The sequence below is a fragment of the Bos indicus x Bos taurus genome, chromosome 18, assembly GCF_003369695.1.
Source record: "Bos indicus x Bos taurus breed Angus x Brahman F1 hybrid chromosome 18, Bos_hybrid_MaternalHap_v2.0, whole genome shotgun sequence".
Taxonomy (NCBI): Eukaryota; Metazoa; Chordata; class Mammalia; order Artiodactyla; family Bovidae; genus Bos; species Bos indicus x Bos taurus.
The window spans coordinates 47,120,053-47,140,737 of record NC_040093.1 but is presented as its reverse complement, the minus strand read 5'-3'; the positions used below and the strand labels follow the sequence as shown (position 1 = coordinate 47,140,737).

At 54.1% G+C, this 20,685-nt stretch overlaps 1 protein-coding gene across 6 annotated transcripts in view; it reads left to right on the top strand.

The window, feature by feature from the left end:
• ADCY7 (adenylate cyclase 7) overlaps positions 1-20,685 on the top strand; it is a 62,625-nt gene that overhangs the window by 1,689 nt on the left and 40,251 nt on the right. For 2 of the 6 annotated variants that reach the window (XM_027513622.1, XM_027513618.1), the window contains exons 1-2: positions 17,272-17,372; positions 18,212-18,286. The exons of 1 other annotated variant lie outside the window; for it this stretch is intronic. The gene's annotated coding sequence lies outside the window, so the exon portion shown is untranslated. Of the gene's footprint in view, positions 1-17,233; positions 17,373-18,211; positions 18,287-20,685 lie in introns of those variants that run through there. 3 more of the 6 variants (XM_027513623.1, XM_027513620.1, XM_027513619.1) reach the window with 2 other exon arrangements.

Sequence of the window (20,685 nt, the reverse complement as noted above, 5' to 3'; positions counted from 1 at the left end):
CTGGTTCTGGTGGAGTCTCGGTGCCCATTAGGAGCCTGATCCCACCCCGCAGGCAGTCTCAAGCGGGCCCGTTAAATCCCCCTCAAGAGTGAAACATACTGCCTGTCCACCTACCTGCCCAACTCTTCCTTCTTCCTGTTCCTACCCCTCACTGGGGGATGCTCTGGGGTTTTGCTACTGACCCTACCTTTTGGAACCCCTTCTTTTGTAACTGGGCTCAAAGGAACTGCAAATGGGGGGGTAAAGACTTACATAGCCTCCATGGCAACTCCAACAAGGGAGCCTTGAATGGCCTGCCTGGGCAGGAGGCAGAACAGCGAGTTAGACGTGGTCCCTGCAGTCGGAAGCCTGCTGGCTAAGAGCGGTGACAGTGCTTACAGTTTAGTCCCAAACACCCCTGTAGAGAGAGGCTCACAGAGTAGGCAGGCCATCTGTCTAGGGTAGATGGAGGCGTCTTCATTGCGATATCTTTTCGGGGGGGGGGGGGCTCTGTTAATAGATCCTTTTCTTATTTATTCATGCTTTCTGTATTTTCAACATTGTCTACAATGAAGAAGAAAAGCAAAACTCTCTTGTTTGTTCTGGAAGTGTTTCAAGAGCTATTCTAGCTTCTGAAACTTTGAATTGGGCTTGCAGGTGAGGTCTGTAAACTTCCAAATTTAATAGGATGTGCAAAAGGAAGGTGCCAGGATTTTGAGCTATTTCAGCACAAATTAGCCTCTCGAGTGGCCTAGAACTCAGGCAGTAGACGACACTTGGATCTATTGCAAAGCCTCTTGTTGGCAGCATCACCTCTCCTGCTGCGAGTCTGCTGGTATTTGTGGCTCACAACTGACTGTTGAAGAGCTGTCTGATGGGGCCTGGCTGGCGGGTGGACGGGAGCCAGAGGTGATGGAGGCAAGGTTGGTGGCAGTTTCCAGCCCTGAGCCACGCCCATCTGGGAATCAAAGAGAGTGGTTTCCTAAGCTGATGCCGCCTGGTCTGGGTTGGAATTGGGGCAGGGGCTTTGGCCAGAGAAGAATGGATGAGTCCACATCTCTGGGGGTCCTCACTGAGGAAGCTGAGTTTCATTTCCTGAGCGTGATCAGCCCACAGCCTCCTGCTCCTCTCTGCATGTAACACAGGCTGCGTGATGCCCTGGAGTCCTGAGTCCTCTCTGCTCCTTGCGGTGAAAACTCCACTCCCACCTCCAGCCCTTGCCCCTCCTTCTTCCTATAAACACTTGTCTCCAGTCAACTCTCTCATGTATGTTAGGACATGCTCAATGCCCTCTTGGACAAGTGACCCCAGGGATGGTGTGGGCCAGGGGCATGGCTGGGGGCCCTTTTGATTTCAGGCTCTGCCCCTTGCGTGTTTGTTTTCCTTAGATTTTTGGACATGGGCATTTGAACCTTGACTGTCACTTTAAGAGGGGAAATAGAAAGGCAGGAGCTGTGGTCCTCCCAGCTCTCCACTGCCTAGCTTGTATAGAGGGAGCTAAATGGGGCCTCTCAGGTTAGGGTGGGCATTTGGCCAGGGCCCTTGCCAAGTGTGGGGAGCTGGCAGTGGGAGGTCCAGCCAGTGTGTGCACAGGAGGCCACCCCTTCAGTTAATGACCACCTGCTGACTGAGGTGGCTATGAGCAGCCATCTACCTGTTTGCAGAGAGAGGCACTGTTTTCAGTGATTAACAACAAAGGCTAGTATTTGCAAGCTTTTATGCCTGGAGGACAAGAACACAGACTCTGGAGGGCATCTCTCGGGCTTGAGTCCAAGCTTAACATTTCCTACCTGTGTGACTTTGGGCAGGTGCTTCAACCTCTCTGAGCTTGTTTCTTATCAATAAAAAGGAGATGGAATAAGAATACTTATCTCCAAAGTCAGGAACAGCTCCTGATTAAAAGAGACCAAAGTGACATGACAACCAAATGCAATATATGAATCTGTGCTGAAACAAATTACATAAAGAATGTTATTAGGACAGCTGATGAAATTAGATATGGACTGTAGATTAGACTCAGACTGTAAAGAAGCTGCCTACAGTGCAGGAGACCTGAGTTCGATCCCTGGGTCAGGAAGATCCCCTGGAGAAGGAAATGGCAACTCATTCCAGTAATTTTGCCTAGAGAATTCCATGGACAGAGGAGCCTGGTGGGCTACAGTCCACGGGGTTGCAAAGACACATGACTGAGCGACTCACACTTATAGATTAAAGTATATTAATATTAAGTGAACAAATTAATATTAAGGACCAAATATAGGGCCTTGTTCTTAGGAAATATGCACTGAAGTATTTAGAAGCTCACTGTATAAGCAGCCCACTCTCAAATATTAAAGAGAAACATATGTATAGACAGATAATAAAAGTGATAAATAAATGATACAAATAGGCAAATCTGAATTAAAGTATAGGAGAGTTCTTTGTAGTTTTCATATAACTTTTCTGAAAGTTTGAAACTATTTCAAAATACAAAGTTAAAAGAATGCCTATGGTTAACTCATGTTACTTAGTGCCTGGCACTCATTGAATTTAGCTGCTGTTGTTACTGTTGCTTTTTATTATCATTAATATGGACAAAGTGTATCTTATTTCCTTGTTACAATACCTTGGGCTATTTTTCCACTTTACAGATGACAGTTGAATCCCAGAGAGATTAAGTCATCAGGGCCACACAGCATTGAGTCCAGAGAACCTATAGGAGAACTGCTTGAAATTTATTTTGGATTAATTGCCAGCATCTGAAACCATGAGATTTTATGTAAAAACCCAGATTTCTTTTTTTTTTCAGTTATATATGTAACATATTTGTAGTTACATATATAAATTTTAATATGTATTTATTTTTCAGATTCTTTTCCATTATAATTACTAGGTATTGAATATAGTTCCCCAAGCTATGCAGAAAATCCTTATCTATTTTATATATAGCCGTGTGTATCTGTTAATCCTAAAACAAACAAAAAAATGAAGTTGCTAATTCATGTCCAACTCTTTGCAACCCCAAGGACTGCAGCCCGCCAGGCTCCTCAGTCCAAGGGATTCTCCAGGCAAGACTCCTGGAATGGGTTGCCATTTCCTTCTCCAGAGGATCTTCCTGACCCAGGGATTGAACCCAAGTCTCCTGAATTGCAGGTGATCTCCTGCATTGCAGGCAGATTCTTTTACCGACTGGAACACTAGGGAAGCCCCCCGTTAATCTGATACCCCTAATTTACCCACCCCCTCTTCTCTTTGGGAATTGTAAATTTGTTTTCCAGGTCTGTGAGTCTGTTTCTGTAAAAACCAGATTTCTGATTTCCTTTGATAACTCAGAAGGCTTGCAGCATTGGCCACACTCCTTTGTGACAGCTGCTGGGTGAAGCTTGGCAGCAGAGCATCCTCACACAGAGCTTCCAGTTTGCCCTGGTGCCCAGACAGCCAGCCTGCCTCACTGGTTGATGTCTGCTCTGGCCTCTGGGGGATCTGAGTTTGCTGTCTGAGGGGAGTGTCAGTGTACATCTGATCCCAGGGCGCCAGGTCCGGAGGCTGGGGCTCTCCCCACCCCCACCCACTCCCCCTTGAAGTGGGTGCACCTCCTTGGCCCAGCCTGCACTTGAGCACCTGCCAGGTGTGTGGGGAGAGGCTGGGGGCTGCAGGCAGGCGGAGCAGGAGCCCGAAGGTGTGTAGCTCCCGCCTGCTCTGTCCTGCCAAGTTCCTATCTCCCCTCCATGCTGCCTGCAGCCTCAGCAGTGCTCCTGGCTCTGCAGAAGTGGTACAGGGTGGTTTGCTGATACCCCATGAAGAACTCTCAGAAGGGCCCCCAGGATGCAGTCTTCGTCTTGGCTTGGTGTATGTAGGTGGGTGATTATTTCTCTTCTCTGAGTCTCTGGGTCTTCCTCTGTAAAATGGGGCTGTACTGCCTCCATGAAGGATTGGAGGCTGGCACATCAGGTGGGGGTCTGGGGATATGGTCGTAGGACTTCCCTGGCAGCTCAGATGGTAAAGCATCTGCCTACAATGCAGGAGACCCGGGTTCAATCCCTGAGTCAGGAAGATCATCTGGAGAAGGAAATGGCAACCCCCTCTAGTACTCTTGCTTAAGAGAATCCCATGGACAGAGGAGCCTGGCGGGCTACAGTCCATGCGGTCGCAAAGAGTTGGACAGGACTGAGCCATTTCACTTTCTTTTTCTCTCACTGTTTCACTCCACGTTTGGCCTCTGATGCCCCTGGTCCCCAAGAGGCAGAGGAATGAGCAAAGGCTGGGAGTGAGGGCACTGGCCCACAGGGAGTGGGGCAGGGAGGCTGGGCAGGTGTTGTTCCTGTGGCCTTGTGGGTGTGCCTTATTGTCCCCAGTCTCACAGAGGAGGGGACAGGCCCCATGGCCAGGCGGGAGGGGCTTGCCTGGTGGGTTTGGTGTCTGACAGACGGGGAAACTGAGGCTCAGAGAGGCAGGGTGACCGTGGGGAGTCCCACACAGCCAGGCAGCTTCTGCCTCCTGGGCCAAGACCCTGAGCTGCGTTCCTGGGGAGGAGGAGAGGATCAGCTCATTTCTTATTTTCAGATGGCTTGGATTTTATGTTAATTACAGAAATAATTCTCATTTATTATTAAAAAGCAGAAAACCTAAGCAGTTGAGTGGGGGAGATAAACCAGAATCTGTGCTCATTAATGTAACCCATTACTGCCTTGGTGTAATCTTTCCAGATGATTTCTTGTTTTTTTTTTTTTTTTTTAACGTGTGACAAGAAGAAAAAAAATGAATATCACATTTCTTATTCTGTCCCGCTTACTCCCAGGCTTTGGGAGTAGAGGTGTTAGGTTTCCCAGACACGTATTGGGCTCATCCCAGCGTTTTGTACACCAGGAACCCTGACTGATTTTCTCAGCCCTGCTCTTGCTGGACACTTAGATTTTCTCCAGTAGTTCTGCAGTTAGATCTCTGCGCTAAGGAGCCCATAGCTGTCTTTGTACACACTTGGGATTCTTTTCTGTAGGGTGAATTAAGACAGGTCCACTTCTCACCTTGAAGGCTGGATGCAGGTTTGTGGTAGGGCTGTGTCTGGGGGCGTGGAGGTCTTGGGCGCCGAGAGCAACTCCCTCCTCCATAAACTGCTTTGTGGTCAGAGGATGAGACAGGGAGGGGTGCCCACTGGAGGGCTTTGCCAGGAGAGGGGTTAAGGTGCCGCCGTCCAGGCTGGTACTGGAAGCCTTTAAGCTCCTGTGGGGGAGGCGGGTGGAGGCGAAGGAGAAGGTGGCCTGCGCTCCGGGCTGGTCCAAGGTTGGTGGCGCCTGCAACCCCACAGCCTGTTCTGCTTCTGCAGAGGGGCCTGGGGTCGTCTGTGCCCATGCTCGGGGGTCAGGCTAGGAGTGCATCCTTGTGATTTGGGGGACAGGGTAGCAAGCTCTCCCCCACCCCTTCCAGGGAGCCAGGCTGAGACTGCTTCTGTGCTTCCAGCTTTGAGACTCCCTGGGGGTGGGGGGACATTTTTCGTCTGTAGGGAGGGGCTGGAAATGATACCAGCATTGAGCGACTCAGATGGGAGAGCCGATGCCAGAGCCCTGCCAGTGACTGTTTCAGCATTGCGTTATGGAGAAACTAGACGCCCACGAAGGAAGACAGAGCAGCATGCCTGCCCACACACACTTAGCCCCCAGATGTCACGGCTTCCAGCCCGGGCCACCCTAGAGCCACCTCTGCTCCCACGCACTTCCCCCTTCCAGACCTCACGTCACTTCATCTGTGGGAATGGTAGTACAGCCATGCCTCTTTTTATTGTGCTTTGTAGGTAAATTCTGTGTGTGTGTTTTTCTTTCTTTTTTTTTAAAAAACAAATTGAAGGCTTGTGGCCACCTTGTCTTGTCAGATGATGGTTTGCATTTTTTAGCAATAACGTATTTTAAAATTAAGGTATGTACGTTTTTTAGATATAATGCTGTTCCACACTTAACAGACTACAGTCTAGTGTAAACATGACATTTATATGCACTGGGAAACCAAAAAATTTGTGTGACTCACCTTGTTGACATATTTGTTTATTGCAGTGATCTGGAACTGAACCTGCAATACTGAGAAAGTATTCTTGTTTATATTCCTAAAAGAGAAGGAATTAAAAAAAAGAAAGAAAAAAAAAAGTATTATCTCCACATCTAAAACTTAGCAATATTCTTTAAAATTATAGCTATCCAGCCAATGTATTATGTTCAGATTTCCAATTGTTACATACAGGTCAAAAATAAAATTTAAAAAATATTTTAGTTTTTAAAATCAGAATTCAAATGACGTCTACATAATGGGATATCTTTAATGGGTTGATATCTTTCTCCAGTCTTCTTTAATCCGTAGTTTTGATATTCATTCATTGTCTCTCTTGTGCCAGATGTTCTGCTTTTTTGAGCTCTCTATAATGATCAACACATTCTTTATCCACCAAACCTCCTATAAATTGGTAGTTGTGTCTCTAGCCTTGATCTACTTTAGCTTCGACTACCCCCACCCCTGGAGAAGGAAATGGCAACCCACTCCAATGTTCTTGCCTGGAGAATCCCATGGATGGAGGAACCTGGCGGGCTACAGTCCATGGGGTCTCAAAGAGTCCGAAAGGACTGATGCACAGCACACGCCCACCCCGCCCTGCGGCCACCACAAGAGCACTTTGGAGAGGGGGTTGCAAACTTCTGTTGGGAGGCTTGCATTGTCTGGGACAATCTCTTCTTGTAATCTTAAGTGGCTTTGAGATAGTAGTATTTTTCATTATTATAAAAACCTTTCATTTTCACCTGGTTACAAGTGGTGCTGAGTGAGTGGAGAACTTCCAGACTCAGGCCGCTGTTTTTCCTCATTCCTGCTTTTTTTCCATAGTAGTTGCTTTTCCCCATTAATCTTTTAATTACTCGGGTAGTGTACTTTTATTAGAAAAAATTGGAAAACAGGCATAAACAAGAAAAGTGTGAAATTAAAACTATGCTGAATTTTATCACCTGATGATAACCCCTAAGATTTGGAGTATATCCTTTCAGACTTTCTTGTGTGGAATATATATATACACACACACCCGTGTATGTGCATCTGTGATACTGTTAAATGAAAGGTGGAACTCTGCACACGGGTGTGTTTTCACCTTGTGGCATCTCCATAACTTCCTCCCCAGGATCTGTAGGGAGGGACGTGGTCTTTCTCCCTGTCCCTCAGTGGTTCACACCGGGCGGAGTGTGGGGAAGGACAGGCGGCTGCGGGTGTAGCCCAGCTGCCAAGTTTTTCAAAGGAAGTAAGGACTTTTGGTTGGCAGGGCAGTTGCTTTCACATCTGTTCTTTTAGGATTCTCTGCAGTTGCTCAACACACTGTGACCGGGCTTACCCCTTTCCTTGTCCAAAGTCCTGTCCCGGAGGCCTGGCAGAGGCTGGGGCCAGGGGGTGGTCATGGGAGCCAGCCCCCTGCCTCCTGGTAGGCTGTGCCACCAACAGGATGCAGGGTTGTTCATCTTTCCTTGTCTGGCATTGGAACTGGGACAAGGAGCAGCTGTTTAGATCTCTACACAGGCGGGACAGTGGCTAAGGGAGCCGACTTTGGGAGCAAAGATGCTGTTTACTTCTTAGCACATGTGTTTTTTTTGGAGTGGTTTGGTAGCTCACCCCAAGTCACCCCTTAGGACCACCACTGATTAGGAGTGAAGGCCCTTGTTCCATCTTGTAACTTGGAGGATATAAGTGAAGGAGTGAGCCAGAGCATCTCCATATGTTTCCCGCCTGAGCAGGGAAGGGATCTTAGCACATCTCTGAGTCTGCAGTCAACCGAGAAGAGATGAAGGCAGAGGCGCGGGAGGTGAGTCGCTGCACTGGAATGCAACCCCCTTGGGCCCCAACCCAGCAGTGTGAAAAGTCCATCTGGGAGGAGGGTGAGTGACGGGACCACAAGCTTGTGCCTGCCTCAGCGAGGCTGTCTCCTTGAGGATCTCACTTTGGTCCCCCTGGCCCAGCGCATGGAAGAGCTGAGGGCCTGAAGGAGGGGCAGCCAGGAGACGTGATGCCAGTACTGGGCCAGACTGCTCTGTCCTCCCAGGCCGAGTGAGTGCTGCTGTCTGCACAGAGAGTGGGTTCTGTTTTTCTGCTCTGCATTCTTGTTAGAAGACTCTGGGGGCAGATCAGTTTGGCAGAAATGTACAAAGCCCTCTTGAGTGCCTGGTGCTTGGTGGTGGTGGTGGGGGGGGATGCTGCTGGAAGAGAAGAGGTCACCCCTCCCCCCGTCACTCCTGATCAGGTAGGGATGCTGCAGTGCCAGTGCATCAGTCCAGTCTTGACAGGGGCTGGAGGATGCGCTTCCGAGGTGGCTCAGACGTGTGGGTGGCGGGTCGATGCTGGCTGTGGGCAGGAGGCCTCAGTTCTTACCACAGGACTGCTTGAGTGCCCTCATGGGCAGCTGGCTGGCTTCCCCTAGCGTGAGTAATCCAAGGGGGAGCAAGGTGGAAGCCGCAGTATCTTTCATAACTTCAGAAGACAAGCATGTGATGTCTATGGTATTTTGTTGGTCACCCAGGTAATGTGGGAGGGCACCATACAAGGGCGTGGATACCAGGAGGCAAGGGTCACTGGGGCTGCCTACCGCCATGGCCCCAGCAGCTTCCAGCTCTTATTCTCCCAGCCTAGTGAAATGAGAGCACCTTTTTTTTTTTTCATTGAGTTCCTACAAAAGTCCCAGAATTGAGCATTTTAAGTCACCTGCCACTTTAGGGGTCACTCTTTGAGTCACTCTAGGGGAAGCCAGCCAGCATGTCATGAGGACACTCGAGCAGTCCTGTAGTGAGAACTGAGGCCTCTTGCTCACAGCCAGCATTCCTGCCCATTCCCCAGTGGACACTGACCAGAAGCCCACCCCTGAAGGGCTGACTACCCGTAGGAACAGGGAGCTGTTACTGGACGTGGAAGCTGCGGAAGGAGTAGGGCAGTGTGTATCCTCTAAGGAGAGCCCTGTGGTCCAGAGGAGGTGACGATGGGACATTGCTTCCGGAAAGGTGGCATTTGTCCTTGTCTTGGCAGGATGAGTAGCATTTTAACCATCCCAAGTGGCAGGAAGGCCTGAGCCAGGGCACAGCGAGGTGAGGCAGCTGGATCGTGGGGTCACGGGAGATCAGGCTGCAGAGATGACTTGGGCCAGGCATGGTGGTGGGTCAAGCGGAGGAGCCAGGATTTGACTCAGGAGACACCAAGAAGCCATGGAAGGTCTCTGACCAGGGCAGGCATGCAATAGAGCCAGGATCTAGAGAACACCCTCTGTCTGGCCCTCCTTGTCTTCGGCTATAATTGAGCACTTACCGTGTACCCTACACACATTTCTCACTTAACCCTCACAGCCTCCCAAGGTGTTGGATGACATCACCCTGACTTTATGATGGGCCAAGGTCCCTCGATGGGGCCTCTGACTGCAGAGCTCTCGGCCTCTTCATCCCATATTCATGGGACAAAGGACTGTCATGAGAGTGAATCACCAGCCTGATTGCTTGGACCCTTCTCAGGGCTCCTCTGGGGTGTGGCAACTCTCGTATGGATGGTTTCCGTGTCCGCATTCCCTCCCAGACATCTGCCTGGGGTGCTGTGGGGTTTCTTCCCTAGGGGGAAGGGCTTGACATCTGGGTTTGTCAACTGGGGCCAAACTATTTGCTCAGTGTTCAGTGTTATTTGTCTCTTGGCCGACTGCCAACCATGCCTGCCTTGTTTTCGTTGCAGTTTTATTCCATCTTGCCCACCATTTCACGGCCTTGCCACTCTCTTGTGTGGGGACTGGTGGCTCCCACGCAGCAGCCAGGCACTGACTAGGCCATCTCCCTGGCCTGAGATACCCTCTCGTGGGCCTCTTCCTCCTCTAGGTGGGTGAGGTCTCTCTCCCTTGAGCTCTGGACCACGTATCTTGCCTTCAAGGATGCCCCTCCCAGATCTTTGTGCCATGTCATCGGTGGGCACATCTTAGCCTGGAGCTTGCCTGGCAGGGGGTGTGTCCAAGTCATGCTTGTGTCCCCAGCACCCGAGACGGGTCTTGCCCACAGGGAGGAGAGGGGGTGTTGCGGAGTGAGAGGGGAGGGGCTGGTTGTGCTGTGCGCCTGGCACCTTGAGTGAAGGAAAGCCAGCCTTCCTGGCCTGAGGCTGAGGAAGCCCACAGCTGCCCCTCCCTGGGGGGAGTTTCTCCAGCAGGAGCAGCCTGACTCCAGGGAAGCCATTCTTTGCACCTGGGGAGGGTCATGATGTGAGTGATTGAAAGCACCAGCTATAGAGTCAGACAGACCTGAGTTTCAGTTCTGGCTCTTCCCGTTGTTTCTTTTTTTGTTTTAGCTGTGTGTGCTTGCGCGAGTGAGTAACCTCTCTGAGTCTCAGTTTTCTCTCTACAGAATGGGCATGATAGCAGGACCTCCTCCTGAGGCTGGGCATGGTGCCCAGCACACAGTCGGTGTTTAAATGCTGACCCCAGGTCCTGCCTGCTGGGACCTCACAGTTGGTGTGAGGGGTGGGGTGCCAAGTGCCCAGTGACTGGGGCTCAGGGTGCAGCAGGCCGGCAGGGAAGAGTGCCTCCTCTGAGGAAGGAGCTGGAGGGGAGACCTGGGGAGGGCGAGGCTGGGGAAACTGGGCTCCGTTCTCTTGTCTGGAGGAGGAAATGGCAGCCCACTCCAGTATTCTTGCCTGGAGAATCCCTTGGACAGGGGAACCTGGCGGGCTGCCGTCCATGGGGTTGCAAAGAGTCAGATACGGCTAACGCGATTTAGCTCACCCTTCTTTGTTACTGAACAATAGGGCTTACTGTCAGGATACAAGGTAGAAAATGACCCCAGGTCCCCGTGTCACATGTTCAGGGGATGCCCTGTGGACCAGGAGCTGCGTCTCTGCGCCCTGCTCCCTTCCTATCTCCTGCCTCACCGCTGAGCACCCCACCATTCCAGAAGGGAAGCTGAGGCCTGACATTGGAAAGGGAAACTGGAGCTCGATGAGTGGCTTCCAGGGACGCAGGGGTGCTGGGGTTCTCTGGGGGCTCTTTGGAATAGGGATTTCAACCCGGGGCCTTAACCTCGGCCCCTGGTCTGGGCCCAGCATGGGGCAGGGGGCAGCTGTGAGATGGAGAGGCGGCAAGCCAGGCTGGAGACTTTGACCTCTCAGAGACGGATGAGGCCCCCTCGCTGTGTGGGTGGAGAAACTGAGGCTCAGGGCCCTGTGTGAAAGGTGGAGCCAGGAAGAGGCTCCCTGGAAGGCTTCTGTTGCCTCTTAATTGCTCGTTAAGGCGCTGCTCACCCCCTGCCTCCAGCCAGCGTCACCGGGCTTCTAATGCAGGCTTTGGGTTCTTGTTTTATTTTTACTTTATGAAAATTGTTCCAGTTTGAAGCTTCCAATTTCCATGAGGTCATTGGAGCCGGGAGCCTGGCCTGACGGCTCCCCCCACTCCTGTCGAGGGCTCTTGCTGTAGCTGGGAGAGGGGCCCCCGCCTGCATACCCCGAGAGGCGCTGAGCTGAGGGCTCAACGTTAGCCTTTCTGCTGCTCCCGCCGCCAGAGCAGGAAGTTGTGGGTCCAGATGTGAGTCATTCTCATTAGGTAGCCGGTGGAAGGAGCCTTCACGTGTGTGAGTCTGGACGCTGGCCAAGGAGGGGCAGGCGACGGTCACCTCTGAGCGGGCCCTGACCCTGGCCCAGCTGTTGGGGGGCCCTGGAGGAAAGCCAGGTAAAGAGGGCAGAGGGGATGGGGCGCCATCTGTCCTAGAAGCCTGGGGCCCCTGGGCAGCACCCCTCCCCACCAGGCAGGCCTGGCCAGGGCGAGGGTGGACGTGATCTGGACTGGCGGTAGGGGAGGCTTTGGATGGCCAGGTGTGGGGCCTCCTGGACAAGGTCACTGACTTGTCTCAGCCTGACAAGAAGCTGCTGTTACGACTGTGGTGGTGGTCATTTGGTTCGGTCCACCTAGACTGCCGTGACCCACAGACTCTCAGGTGTCCACATTTCTCTTCAAGGTTGTAGCTGCACATTTACAAGTACACTTTACTTTTCTCAGTGAAAGTAAAAGTGAGCTGGGGAAGAGCAATTAAATTTATTTTGTTAGATTAAAAAGAAATACACCAAAACCACACTCTGAAAGTGATGCATGCCTAAGAGACAAAGAACAAGATGCCTGAAGAAAATGGATGGAACAGTCTCTCTTTACCTCCAAGTCCTCTCAGCCCAAAGCTCTGGGACTAGCAATATGGACCATGGGGAGTGGGTCCTTCTGGATCTTTCTGCCTGTTCATCCAAACACAGACACAGGGCAAAGCAAGCGGCTCTTGTCCATGTCATCACATGAGGGTTAGGACAGCGGGCCCTGGCCGGCCCCTAAGGGAGGGGATAGGGAGGGGGAGAGAAAGCTGAGGCCAGGGCTGGACCTCCAAGAGACAGACCCCCCTGGCCCCAAGGCCTAGATGGATGGCCGCAGCCCAGACTGGCTTTGCCTGCAATGGCTGTGTGACCGTGGCCTGTCACCGGCTCTCTCCACCACAGACACGGGAGTGGATGATGTGAGGGGTGACTAGACCACCGTTTCTCAGGGTAGTGGGCCCTGCTTCTCAGCTGGTTTTAGCCATGTGGATGAATGTGCTTAAAATGTAGGTATTCGTTTTAATGTGTTTCAGAAAAGGAAAAAAAAAAAATCTGTAAATAGGACCTGTGACTTCATGCATGTATTTTTGGCTTGGACAGGGCTAAAGAAGACACAGAAATGAAACGGGGAGACTTAAGAGGAAGTGTAGTGGGGTTGGCTCCGCAGGAAGTGTGGGCGTCCAGCGGGTGCGGAGTCTGGAAGGCTCATCTGAGCGCCTGGTTTCTGGCCCGGCTGCGGGCCTCCCCCCTCCAGATGGGCCCTGGCTTCCTGGAGTTTTCCTGTGGCTCCGGGTGTGGGGGAGGAGGACTCTTAGGTTGTGAAGCCTCTGCCCTCCCGGGGAAGGCGTGAACTTCATGGGGGAGTCTCCAGGGGTAATTCATTGAAAACAAGAGTCTGTTTGCTGGCGACCATTTCCCCAGGGGTGAGGTAGGGGGTGAAGGGCAGTCGTGGGGCCTCTTTGCCAGGAGTAGGTCTGGGGACAGGCAGGCTTCCTGTGGGCCCTTTGGGGATGGGGGCTGGTACAGTGGGGGTGAGGGGCAAAAATGGGGCTTCCAAAAAGCCAAAGGTGCTTTTTCAGAGGAGACAGAGGCCCGACTTGATGTTACTTTGGGGATGTGCGTCCCTTTCCAGTTTGTAATTACTGCTTTAGCCCGTTCCCTGCCTACCCACCCCTTCCAACCCCCACCTCCTGGTGTGGTAGTGTTGTCTACCCCCCGTTTGTGGAGGGGAAGCCCGAGGTCTTGTCCTGGGCCGCACAGGGAGCCAGCCAGTCCTTGGGGCATCCATTGGTGTGCGCTGCCTCTCAGGGCGAGCCGCCATGTTTGAGGCCTGGCGTGGGGTCGGGATGCTGCGCCTCGTCTTTGGAGGGGCTGGTTGGGGGAGTGCGGCCGAACGGGCTTTGGGTGGCTTTGGAGGGCCCTGGGGCCGAGCTTTCCTGGTGGAGGGTCTTGTCTGCCCCCACCTCGGGGTAGCCAGGGCTGAGTCAGGGCTCTCGCCCCAGTGGGGCCTGCGTTCTTGGACATGCACTGGCGTCCTGCCTCCGTGGGGAGGTGCATGACCCAGCCCTTGGCATTTTCTATGACTTGCCATCCCAGCACTGCTGGGTCATCAAGTGGTGGCCCGTGGCCTGTCCCTCACCTCTCTCCTCCTGCCGTGGGCACGTTTACACTGAGCTAAAGGCAGCTATCCATGTCTTATTGCCTAGGCTGAGGTCAGTGCTTAAGTCAGCCGGGAAAGTTCCGGGTCTCTCAGGAAGCTGGCAGAGGGGTCACCTCAGGCAGGGTCTCTGAGTCAGTGTGGCCACGTCCAGCCTTTGGTGGGGTCGGGTCTTAGGGATGAGTGGGAAGTGCCAACAGCATTTCTTTTCCTTTAAAAGACCGCAGTAGCCAAGAGCTGGGAGGTAGTTTGGCTCAGTGAGTCAGGCCTTGGTATGGGAACAGCAACCAGAGAAGCAGGGTCTTCTGGAGGCCATCAGGTCCAGCCCCCTGCCTCCAGGCAGAGCTGGATTAAGGCCTGGGTTCAGTGCCCCCTCCGCCGTCTCCTGGCAGTGTGCAAGATGAGCAGGGGATTGAGCTAGTTTCTTGTATCTGTGAAATGGGTCACGCATGGTACCCAGCGTGCTGGGTAGTTCTAGAATAAAGGAAGGAGTGTGCATGGCATGGCCAGCACGGAGAAGCCGCCGCCCCCGCGGAAGTGTTTGTCGTTACTGTCGTGCAGCTGTGTTTGGGGCTCTCTCCCCGGTCCTGCCTTGGGTGGGAGGGTGGGCATCCTTGGAGAAGGGAACCTGGGAGGGGAGGGGAGGCTGGGCAGGGCCGGCTGAAGGGTATTGCTGAGGGGCCTCCCTGTAGCCCTTGGGGTAGTCACAGTCTCTGGGTTTCTCAGTTTTCTCCTCTGTAAAATGGCAGCACCCAGGCAGGTTGCTGGTAAACTTAAGGCCTGAAAAATGCTTCCCAGGCATCTGAGACCAGCAAACTGAGGCCTCCCGTGTTTCTGGCAGTGGCAAGCCCCCTTCCTTTGCCCGAGGGGCCCAGCAGCTCTGCCCCTGCCCTCCCAGCCCAGGCTCACTTGTGGAGTCTTCACTCGCCCACCTGTGGCTCCTCCTGCCATCACCTTCCAAAGAGGGTGGCCCGGTGCCCACCTGACAGCCTTCGACATCCGGCTCAACCTGCCATGGCCCACGGATTTCGCAAGGGGCTCTGTCACGGCCGGGGCCTTGCTCAGTGCCTGGCGTGGGCCTGCGGGGCTGCAGCATCTCTGCTCCCCAGGCGCCCCTTTGCCCACATCCCCACCCACTGCACCTCTAGCACGACAGGGCCTCAGGATGGGGCGGGGCGGGCTGAGTGAGCCCGCTTTGTGAAAAGTTACCTTTTCACCGAAAGACGGCTGAAAGCCTCCTCTCTGGCGACCCTTCTCCCCGCGAGGGCTGGGGCCACCTCCGTGTGCTGATCTCTTTGATGGTCTTGCTTCATCGGTGTTTTTTGAACAGAGTGCTGTGCTGGGAGCTAGACTGAGCCCACCCTGGGTGAAGAGCGGCTGGGACGGCTGACCTTGAGCCTGGAAACGAGGCCTGTGGGGTTCCTGCATTCCCCTAACACACAGATGGATCAATTCCTCCTGTCCCGTTTGCGTTCAAACCCCTTCTCCTGGCTTTCGCCCGTCCCCACCCCCCATCCTTGCCCCACCTCTAGATCTGTCTGCTGAGCTGGGCTGGGGGGGTGATGGTGGGGGTGCCTGTGATGTGGGGGAATGCGTGCCACTTGTGGGTGGCGAGCAGCATAGCGGGCCGGGCTTTCAGGCATCAGGGGCCCCCAGGGGAGATGCAGGCAGTGGTGCCACCGCCCATCTTCGGGACCCAGAGTACTGGGTGAAGGCCTCTGTCTTCAGGATCCGAGCCTCCTCGCCCTTGAAAGTGGCTTAGTTCACCACCTCAGGTGCAGCCGACTTGGGTCCGGGGCTCCTGCTGTCACTGGTTGGCCGAGCGGGGAGAGGGCCAGGATCCTGGGGTGCGGCCCCCTCCCTACACAGGTGGGGAAACAGGCCCAGACGCTGGTGTGCTTTCCCGGTCAGAGCTGTGCTGGAGGCACGTTTCCCCTGGGTGCACTCAGCAGGGAGCTGTGGGTTTGGGGTGGCCAGCCCCTCTTTCTGCCTCAGTCTCCCCATCTCTGCAGTAGTCAGATTGACTCTGCCTCCCATCCACCTCCCTGCCGTGCGGGCCAGGGAACCCCCAGGTCTGCCCATCCCTGCTCCCCGAGCCCTACTCCTCAGGCATCTCCTTCAAGCCCCCATCTGGCTCTGGGAGGAGGAGCCCTTTGAAGTTGGCTGGAGGCATTACTTTAATGGGGCCCTGGCCTAATGGGGAAGCGTCTTGTTTTGAAACACCCAGACTCCCTGGAGCCGCTGCCCAGGTTCCCTGGGGACGGGATGCCTCGGCGCCTCCCACTCAGGCCTGGGACAGGGGCTGGCACCCTGGGATCTCTCTGCCAGTCCGCTTTCTGGCAGGGGAGTGAGAGAAGAGAAAAACTGCCTTTTGGGGGCTGATGGCAAGTGAGGTTTTGCTGTGAGGGCTTTGTCTCAGGCACCCTGGTCCTCAGCTATGTTCCTGCCCCGCAAAGCCCACCTCTCTCTCTTCTGGGCTGGAGATGATGGAGTGGGAGTGACATCAGTTTCTCCGGCCCACCCCTCCTGTGTGGAGCCGGCTGGGGTGGCCCCACATAACGGCACTCCCTGGGTGCCAGCCTCTGGGTCAGGCCCCTGAGCCTTAGGTACCATCACACGTCCATCCTGCAAATGAGGTAACCGAGGCCCAGAGAGGTCAATTAATGTGCCTCAGGTCACCCAGCCTCTCTGATGTGGAGCTGGGGGTTCTTGCTCGTTTGGTCTCAGAGCTTGTGCCTCTCAACCACTAGGCTTTCCTGGGTTTACAATTGCTTGGCCTGAAGCTGGGCCCTCGCCCACCCTGGCATTTCTTTGCCTCGAGGGGCTTACGTGGCCCGCGTCTAGTCTCTCCCCTCCCCGCAGCAGGGCCTCGCAGGGACCCTGCACCCATCTTGTTTGTTGTAGCCCCAGCACCTCACCTGGTACCTGCTGTGGGCAGGAGCCTGGTGAGCACCCGTTGGATGGCAGCTCAGGGGCCTTGGGCTGGGGTAGAAACAGCACCGCAAGGTCAGCCCCCTTCCCCGTGAGAAGTTTCTGGATATTATAAGGAGTTTTCGTAGCCATTAGGTCATTTCACTGCCAGAACAGCCCAGGGAGCCAGGGAATGTGTTTGTTCCCATCGCTCAGGTGAGAATTGGGAGACCTGAGAGGCAGGTGACCCGCCAAAGCTCATGCAGACAGGACTAGCAACACCAGGCTCGGGGCCCAGGCTCCGCAGTCCAGGGCAGGCTGTTTTTGACTCAGTTTGTGAGTTTGGGGGGTGAGGGTCCCCGGTGTGCCAGGCGGTGTTGGGTCCTGAGAGCGGGGCAGTGTGTGGCCAGACACTGGCCTTGGGAGAGGCGGTGGCAGGCCAGGATTCCTGTGCTGTGGTGGGACGCGCAGGCTCTGAGTCCAGGTTGGGCAGCCCTTCTGGAGGAGGTGGCCGCTCAGCCTGGCTCTGCAGGACGTGTAGGAGTTTGCCAGGCGGAGGGAGCTGGGGCTGGAGAGGTAGGCAGCGCTCTTAGGCTGCCTGAGCCTGGAGACAGAAGGGTGGGGCTTGTTTGGGGAACTGAAAAAAGTCAAATCTCACAGCCACAAAGAGGGCCTCAGGAAGCACTGGAGGAGTGTGTTGGGCAGGGGTGAGTAGGACGGAGCTCATTGACCGTGGGATGGCAGACAGGTGAGGGGAGGCCTTGGGGAAGATCCCAGGGGAGGCTTGGGTTTGGGGGAGCATGTGGCTGCCGTGGACCTAGGCTCCATCACGGCGACTGCCTGTGCCCAGGGGAGGCTGGCTCTGGAAGACCAGTCTGTGAAGGGAAGGGGTGGGCTAGGAATGGGGGCACTTGGGCTTGGGGGAGAGCCATGGGGAGGGGTGCCTGAGCCCCTGTATTTGCGGCTCCGGAAGCCAGGCTGTGGTTTCAGGGGGTGTGAGGGAGGTCGGCTGGGGCTGCTTCCCTTGCAGAAGGGCTCTTCCGGGCTCCGGGCTAGGCCTTCACCAGGCAGCCCTCCCCCTTCTCCCCACTGATGTGCCCCCTTGACCTCACACTGTTCTCAGGAAGCCTTGAGGAAGGGGGGTCTCGGCCCCTTGGATGAGGGCTGGGTTCTGTGGTGGGGGTCTCTGGGCAGTGGCTTTGGGAGCCGGACTCAGCAACAATGCCTCGCTGGGCTCCATGGGTGCAAGGGGAGGCCGTGAGCCCCGTAGGGCCTGCTGAGTTCTGTGTGGGGATGCCTCTCCATCTGCCTGTCCCGCTCACCTCTCTGCAGCGAACTTCTCTAGTCGCCTGAGCAAGGAGGGACCTCGCAGGCCCTGGGGGCCTTTCCTGCCCTGGGAGGAATCAGGCCCAGAGAGGGCTTAGAGGCAGAGCTCTTTAGGTCTCTGTCCCCTGCACTGCTTTGTTTGCAGCAGGTGGGGAGACTGAGGCAGGGAGCACTTCGAAGCAAGGCATGGGAGAGGCAGGAAGCAGGACAGGAGGGTCTCTCCTGGTTGCTTAGTGTTCTCTTCCACTTTCTCTTCCCCAGGGCGGATTGTTTCTCCAGCTGAAGACTGCCTGAGCGCAGGGTCTCCTCCCGTCTTCCCCGCACCCTACCCTGAAGGTGAGACTCAGGGCTGGTCCCCGTGTGCCCGCCCATCCAACCCAGCCCAGGGTCAGGTGGTGGTGGAGGAGTTGGGCCCCAGCTTCAGGGAGCTCCCAGGCTGTCAGGAAAGGGGCAGACATGCTGTTCATGATGCTTCTTGGGGGAAGGTCCCTGAGTTGAGATGCTGGAGTCAGCATTTCCCAAAGAGGATTCATTAGAGATCTAATGAGAAAAGAGCCTCATGAACCAAGAAGACTGACAAGTGTTTACTCGTGTTTATTAATTCAGCAGCTTTGCTTTCTTACAGGACTTCTCAGAATCTTTAATTCGCTAATGTGTACAGCCTATCTTTGAAAGTGAAAGTGGTGGTTGCTCAGTCATGTCAGACTCTTTGGGACCCCATCGACTGTAGCCCACCGAGCTCCTCTGTTCATGGAATTCTCCAGGCAAGCATACTGGGATCGAAACTGGGTCTCCCACATTGCAAGCAGATTTTGGATCTTCCCTGGTGGCTCAGTTGGCAAAGAGTCTGCCTGCAATGTGGGAGACCCAAGTTTGATCCCTGGGTCGGGAAGATGCCCTGGAGAAGGGCATGGCAACCCACTCCAGTATTCCTGCCTGGGAAATCCCATGGGCAGAGGAGCCTGTTGGGCTACAGTCCATGGGATCGCAAGAGTCAGACATGACTGAGCAACTAAGTCTTGGATATCTTGAGAGAAAGAGGAAGAGAATGGTAAGGCCTGTGCTGCCTGTGACTAGAGACTGGGGTGTATGTGGCCCCGCATGTGCGGCTCCGTGTGCACGGCTGTGTGTGTGTGCTTTTCATGGCCTTGCGGTTGGACAGAGCACACATCAGGAGATGCCGCTGTGGGGTTCGGACGGAGCCTGGGCCTTGGAGTGGGCAGTTCTGAGTTCACATCCCAGCTAGGAGGCTTTGGACAAGTAGCTTGAGATCGCAGAGTTGGTTCCCCTGGCTGAAAGTAGAGTGCGAGCACCCGCAACCCACCGTGGGGGTCAGGAGGCAAGGACTTCACCTGTTTGCAGCAGGTGCTCAGAGGCTGATGGGTCAAGGACGCCTGCGGGCTGGTTGCCTGCCCTCTGTCTCCCCGTCGGGTTCGGGGTGTGCAGAGCATGCCTTGAGGGAGGGGTATTGTGCTTTCTCTCCTCTCCGCAGCCCTAGAGGCCTTGGGGGTGAGGACCCGATGCTGCCTGGAGGCTCTCTCTGGCTCAGGCCCACCTTCCTTGACCCAGTGGACAGATGCTCTCTTGAGCCCAGCAAGGCACCGCTTAGAGAGTCAGCCTCTGCGAGGATGACCCTGCTCAAGCCTCAGAAAGCAGCCCAGAGGGGCTGGCGCTGCTCTGTCCACTCTAGAGGCCACGCCACTTCCGGAGAGAGCTCTCTGACCTCTTCAATGCTGACCTCTTCAGTGCTGTGGCCTGTGACCGCATCTGGGCTGCCTCTAGCCCTCGAGGCCCTTTCTGCCGCCCTAATAGAGCTGTCCTCTTGACTTGGGCATGCTGTGCCAGGTGCAGCCCCCACACTCTGCCTGCATCGCCTCCACTGAATCCCCTCAAAGTGCTGGGCGTTAGAACATTATTCCCCCATGTTTTTTTTTTTTCAAATGAGGAAACTGCAGCTCAAAAAGGATAGGTAACTTTTTCAGGGTCGTGCAACTTAGATGTGACGAACCTGGGGTTCACTTTTCTGTTTTTCTTATTTTGTTTGTGTGTGTGTATTCTCAGTCGCTCAGTTGTATCCACTTCTTTGAAACTTCATGAAATGTACCAGCCAGGCTCCTCTGTCCATGGGATTTCCCAAGGAAGAATACTGGTGGGGGTGGCCATTTCCTATTCCAGGGGATCTTCCTGACCCAGGGATTGAACCTGCATCTCTCTGTCTTCTGCTTTGGCAGGTAGATTCTTTACCACTGAGCCACCTGGGAAGCTCTTTGATTTATACACTCTATTTATGTTTGGAAAATCACATGGACAGAGGAGCCTGGTAGGCAACACCCCATGGGGTCGCAAAGAGTCGGACACGACTGAGCGATTAACACATATATTTATGTTTGGGGTATTCACATACGTATTTATATATCTGTGTGCACACACATATACACCCACTCTGACATGCCAGGAACACGTCTATGTTAATATATTTAGAGTGTCACTTCAGTTATCAATCGCTTTATAGTGCCCTTTGAGTTTCTTCTTGATTTTTTACTTTATGTATTTATGAAAAACCTCTTTATTGAGGTATGAGTGACATACAAAAAGCTGTGCATTTTAATTGTGTACTACTTGGTAAGTTTGGAGATATGTATACACCCATGAAACCATCACTGCAGTCTTTGTTGTACGCCTGTCCCTCACAGCCCAAAGTTTCCTCCCTGCTTTTAATTTATCATTATTATTAT